This window comes from Crotalus tigris, unplaced genomic scaffold, assembly GCF_016545835.1.
Source record: "Crotalus tigris isolate CLP2741 ecotype Arizona unplaced genomic scaffold, ASM1654583v1 scf7180000023665.568952205:98525, whole genome shotgun sequence".
In the NCBI taxonomy this organism is placed as follows: domain Eukaryota; kingdom Metazoa; phylum Chordata; class Lepidosauria; order Squamata; family Viperidae; genus Crotalus; species Crotalus tigris.
Genome location: NW_024100108.1, coordinates 38,569 through 44,372, shown reverse-complemented (window position 1 = coordinate 44,372; position 5,804 = coordinate 38,569).

The window sequence follows — 5,804 nt, the reverse complement described above, 5'->3', positions numbered from 1 at the left end:
TCAAATAGTTGCCGTGGAGGTTGTAGCCAAGTGTGAGATTGTGCAGCAGCTGGAAATTCTTGTTGATCAGTTGAATAGCAAAAGCGAAGCGTAGGGTTTCTGAATAACCAAAAGAAAACGTAAAAAAAATGTTCATGTTATTATCATCATACCACTAACAAATCCTTTTTTAAAAATGCAATCCTCTTTGTCTCCTTAAGCTACTGAGCCTTAAGCCTACATTGATCCAAATCCAAAAGATCGTTTAGTTCAGTAATCAAGTAACAAACCGAAGAATCTACAGGGAGAGGAAAATAATCTCAACTTCGTTCACTTTTTTCATCCCCATTTTTGAATTGAGTTTCTTCCACAAAATAAGAAAAAAGAGCAATAGAAAATCAAAATCTTTCAGGGACTTAGACAGGTCCTGTAAAATAGACCTAGATGAAATAAGGAGGGGGAAAAAGGGTATGAAGGGTGCAAATGGAGGGAATGGAACTCCATCACCCTGAAGGACTTACGAAGGAACCGGATGGAGCACGGTTGAAAGGGAAGACTCTAGGCGAGGTTTCTGTCCCAGGGGGGATCGGAGCGGTGAGGGGGTCTCCTGGCCTGTGATAGCTCCATGGCTGTTTTCCACCCTGGTGGCCCAAACTCAGCCGGCCCTTCGTTCGAAGCCTCCCAGAGACGGACTGGGACACCAACAGCATCCGGAGCAGAAGGTCCATCGTTCTTGGGGCTGAAGCAATCTCCTCCCCAGATCTTAACAAAAACAACAGGCAGGTTAGAATTCAAAGCACTCACACAAAATGGAAATGTTGGTGGCTTTCCTGACTCAGACAGAGACAAAGCAACTTTTGTTTGGAAAAGCAAGAAAAGAAGACTCAAGCGCAGACTCTGCCTGTCTGAAAACTTGTGCCCCCCACAACGTGACGGAAGAAATCTACCCTTCTCTGACGAAAAGCTCTTCCATTTTGCTTCAGTCTGAAGTTTACCTTGGAGACAGTCATTGGAGAAGTAGCAGGAGAACTCTCCAAGAGAGGGATAATTATTCCTGGGAGAAGCAACTTTCCCACCGGGGACCCTGAACATCTCTGGGATCCAGGCGAAGTCTGCGGCCTGGCCCTGAAGTCCGGGCTCTCCTCCACAGGCAGTGAGAGGGACAGCTAAAGCCGCCAAAGGACCCTGCAGCCTCCTCCATTTTGTGGCCTGAGGGGATTCCTTCTCCCTCCATTTCGGGGGGCGAAAAAGCCGCGGGGAGACTTTCTTTCCTCTCTTCCGCCTTCGGCTCTTCTCCAGCCGGGGTCAGGGAAGGTTCCCAAAGGGGGAGGGAGGTGGGGGGAGAAAGACCCGCAGCCCCCCCGGTTCTTTGGGGAGAGTCCCGGAGGGTCCCAGGGCTGGAGGGCCTGGGGAGGCCTTTGCTGCAAGAGGCGCCTGAACAAACCTCAGAAAACCCCCCCAAACCGCTGAACCTCCCGGGGGCTTGAGCAGAGTCCCTCCCCAAAGGTTACACGGTTGGACTAAGGCCGGATCTGAACACAAGGGTGAAAGAGAAAACCTAAAGCCTCTGGATTTCTTTTTCCAGGAGTGTAATTCCAGGTAATCAATTTAATGGGTTTCAAGGAATCTAAAATGTCCTTGATGGTCCATGGTTTGGGGTGATATACACAAAGCTGTCTGCAGGGGAAAGCTTTTACGGGTCTATGTTGAATCAGAATGGACCTGGAAGGGACCTTGGAGGTCATCTAGTCCAACCCCCTGTTCAGGCAGGAGACCCTATACCCTTTCAGACAGGTGGCTGTCCAGTCTTTTCTTAAAAACTCTAGTGATGAAGCACCTGCAACTTCTGAAGGCAAAGCTGTCCACACTGTTAGGAAGTTCCACCTTAATTCCAGGTTGCTTGATTAGTTTCCCTCCGTGGTTTCTCGTTCTGCCTTCTGGTGCTTTGGAAAATAAACTGGCCCCTCTTCTTTGTGGCAGCCCCTCAAATATTGGGATGCTGCTGTCGTGCTCTTACTAAGGATTTATACAGGGATACTAAAACTTAACGTGATTTGGATTCCATCCCTCTGTTTACACAACCAAGGGTTGCATTAGCATTGCTGGCTGCTGCCACACACGGCTGGCTGATTTGCCCCCAAGCTGCAGAATGAGAGAAGCAGCGTCTCTTTTGCTCTCCCCCTTCGTAATTGCCCTGGAGGTGCTGTGAGGTCCTTTCTTCCCCCTTTCTCTCTCTGGGGTCCCTGCCTGGGGCTCAGGAGGAGCATTTCCCGGCCATCATCGGATCAAGTGGGAAAGAAGCCCCAAAGGGAAGACATTCCTGCCTTGGCTGTGATCGGGGCTCGGAGGGGACACAACACCCACATTCTGGACAGGGAAGATGGATGGCTTGAGAGAGAGCGAGGGAATCCATTTGGGCCGAAGCGGAGGCTCCTTCGCTCAACAGAGATGGAGGCCTCAGACACAACCTGTCCCCCATTTTCTGGGCTGCTCTCTCATCAGCCCCCAGGAAGATCAAGGCCAGGAACCCATAAAGACCCCCCAAGAATTTCAGGAGTTGGTACATTCCAACGGCTTTCTGCCTACCCAGAATCCCCTTATCCAAGTGGTTTAGACCAAAGAAGCTGCTTGGAGAAGCCGCAAAACCTCTCACCTAATAAAAATAAATCCAGTTGCCATGACTCCATTTCCAGACCTCCATCTTAACGTTATCATAGTTGAGAACAAAATAGAAGAGAAGGTAGAATTGAATAAAATATAGAATATAATATCGTACAGAAAATAAAAGAGAAGAATAGAAATAACTTTATTATCACTTTAAATGTATACTAATCGGCATACATTAAAATGAAATTTCATTGCATACAGCTCTTAAAGGGTCAGCATGGTGGGAAAAAGAACCTATTGTTTTTGCAGGAACCGTAGAAGGGCAGGCTAATCCTTGGAAGAATCCATTATACATATTTCTAATCTCATGAATTCTGCTTAAGCATGGAAACTGAACGTAGGAATCAGGATCAGAGGCTCCTGCAATGCTCAAAACTAGTTTTAACCAGAATTAGTTGGCACGATGGTTGATTCAGAGGCAGCCCACAGGAACTAATAGCTATAAAAGGTAATTTGTAAATAAGGGCAAGGGGTGATAGAATTTGAGGAATGGGAGATGTAATCAGGGGTGGGGAATAATGTATTCACTTTAGGCGCTTTGGATAGGTTGTGACGGCCTGAGTACTCAGCCAATGAGGGAAAAGTGGGAGGTAAATTTGTGATGGTTATAGGGAATATAAAGAAATTATATTGATGATTTTAAGGTGTGTGCACTGTACCTGCAAGTACAAGATACATCCTCTTTGCAAAGTAGTAAAAATAAAGTACCACTGCTTTCTCTTGGAAGTTTTGGCTGGCAATTGTTTCTTCCAAACTAGAGAACGAATCCCACACCATCTCCAATATACACTCCATAAATATGATAAAAACCCTAACCTTGAGATATCTCTCTTATGTAAGAGATGTGGAAGGGAACATCACAAATGTACTCCAAACACTTTGTGCGGGGGATCGGGAAGGAAAACTTTGTGGCATCTGTGGCCTTCAACCCCCAGAATCCAGCTGGCTTACTAGGGAATTCTGGGAGATGAAGTCCACACAGGCCTTTAAAATGGCCAGGTTTGAGAAACACCCACACAATCCTTCAACACAACAACAACAACACTTGGCTGGTTTAAAGAAAGTTAGAGCTGGATGGGAGACCACCAGGTGATCTTAAGGCTGTAAAGTTGGGTAAACCTTCCAGAAGAAGGTGAGGGCAAAACAAAATAGCCAGGTTGTTTTCATGAAAACTTTATTTAGGGAGCCAGCTGGATAGAGGGGTTTTTTGGGCCCACAGTCACAATTCTGTGATCATATTTTGCCTCATTTATAGAGGGACTCTGCACATCTACCGTGGCCAGTGCGAATTCAGTTCAGTGTTGTCCATATCACATGAGGCTGGATAATCCAGATGTTTTTGGAGGGAGAGAGAGAGGAAGGGGAGGGAGGCAGAGAGAGGGAGAGAGAGAGGGAGGGAGAGAGGAAAGGAAGGGAGAGGAGAGAGAGAGAGAGGGAGGGAGGACAGAGAGAGGGAGGGGAGAGAGAGAGAGAGAGAGAGAGAGAGAGAGAGAGAGAGAGAGAGCATGCCTGCTTTAGCATCACCAACCCTAATGCAAAGATGCACCAGGCTGGGGTTCGAGAGTTCCCCTGCCTAGGTTCCTTTTCCTTTTAGCAAGAATTTTTGTCACCCTACACAGCAAGGCTGAGCTCGGACAGCCATTCTTTTCTTTGCAAATGTTTGTTTGCCAAGGTCCTCAGAACAGCAATACGTAACACACACACACACACACACACACACACACACACACACACACACACACAGGGTCTGAGGATGGTGCCAGGTAATGACAGTTGGGTGGGGTTCTTAGTGCTCTCTGAGCCTGGTGGTTTTCTTGCAGACCTTTCAAGACCTTTTCTCTGTGTTTCGCCCTCTCAGTACTGATGGCCATCATCACTTGCTGTGCAGGTTCTGAGGGGTTGCTTGATAAAAAAAATACAGGAAACCAGAAGTTCCCTTTAAGCTTTACATTTTTATTCAGCTGAACAAAGCCCCGAATGAGAAGAAATCCGTGTATTTATTCCTTCTGATTACATAAGCAATCCACCCGGCAGAGCTGACACACACATAAGATCAGGATTTCGCCCCGTAAGTCTGGCACACTGTAGCTAAGAAGGGAGAAAGCAGAAGTAGCTTTGGGGGGTTTCCCTAAAGACCTCGGACGTTCCCGGGTGGGTTAGGACGTGGGCTGTTTTCCTTGCTGCCCTTTCACGACCTGCCTCCATGACTCTGCAAGGGCCCAAAGTCAGCACATATTCACAATTGATACTTCCTATGCTGTCTCCTAATTTGGATCAACACACTGATGATGTTACCTAGTTCGGTCATGAAACGTCTGCAAGAAAACCACCAAGCTCAGAGAGCAGCAGGACCCCCCCAGTTCAGCCCTGAGCTACACATTTTCTCTTCGGTTGGAACGACTAAACCAGCAGTTGGGAAAAGGATGTTCAGAGGTTCTGAAGGCCAAAATCTGACCTTGTGGTTTTTTCCCTCCCTACAAAGCTCAAGAGATGGAGAAGAAGCCAAAAAACAAGAAGGGGAATACCGTAACATGGGCAAAAGAAGATTTCCTCAGTTTGGGCCCAGGGATCTTCTATAACGACATTTCCAAAATGGCTAAGGTAGGTTTTAGTCCAGCCTTTTGCCTTCTTCTTGACCTTCCTTTCTGTCCTCCTCCTTAGGACCTGGAGATGCTCCAAAAAGCCAGTGTAACAGTGGGGAGGGCATGATCCAAAGGCTGGAGTTTGGCTGTCCATCCCATACAATCCATGGGATGAATGTATAAGAATGTATTAGAATCAAGATCATGTGAAGAGTTAATACCACTTTGTAGTGCCTCAATAAGGCAACACTTAGCATACTACATCCAGTTTTGATCACTACGATGTAAAAAAGATGTTGAGACCCTAGAAAAAGTGCAGAGAAGAGCAACAAAGATGATTAGAGGGCTGGAGGCTAAAACATAGGAAGAACGATTGCAGAAATTGGGTATGTCTAGTTTAATGAAGAGAAGGACGAGGGGTGACAGGATAGCAGTGTTCCAGTATCTCAGGGGCTGCCACAAAGTAGAGGGAGTCAAGCTATTCTCCAAAGCACCTGAAGGCAGGACAAGAAGCAATGGATGGAAACTAATCCAGGAGAGAAGCAACCTAGAAATAAGGAGAAATTTCCTGACAGT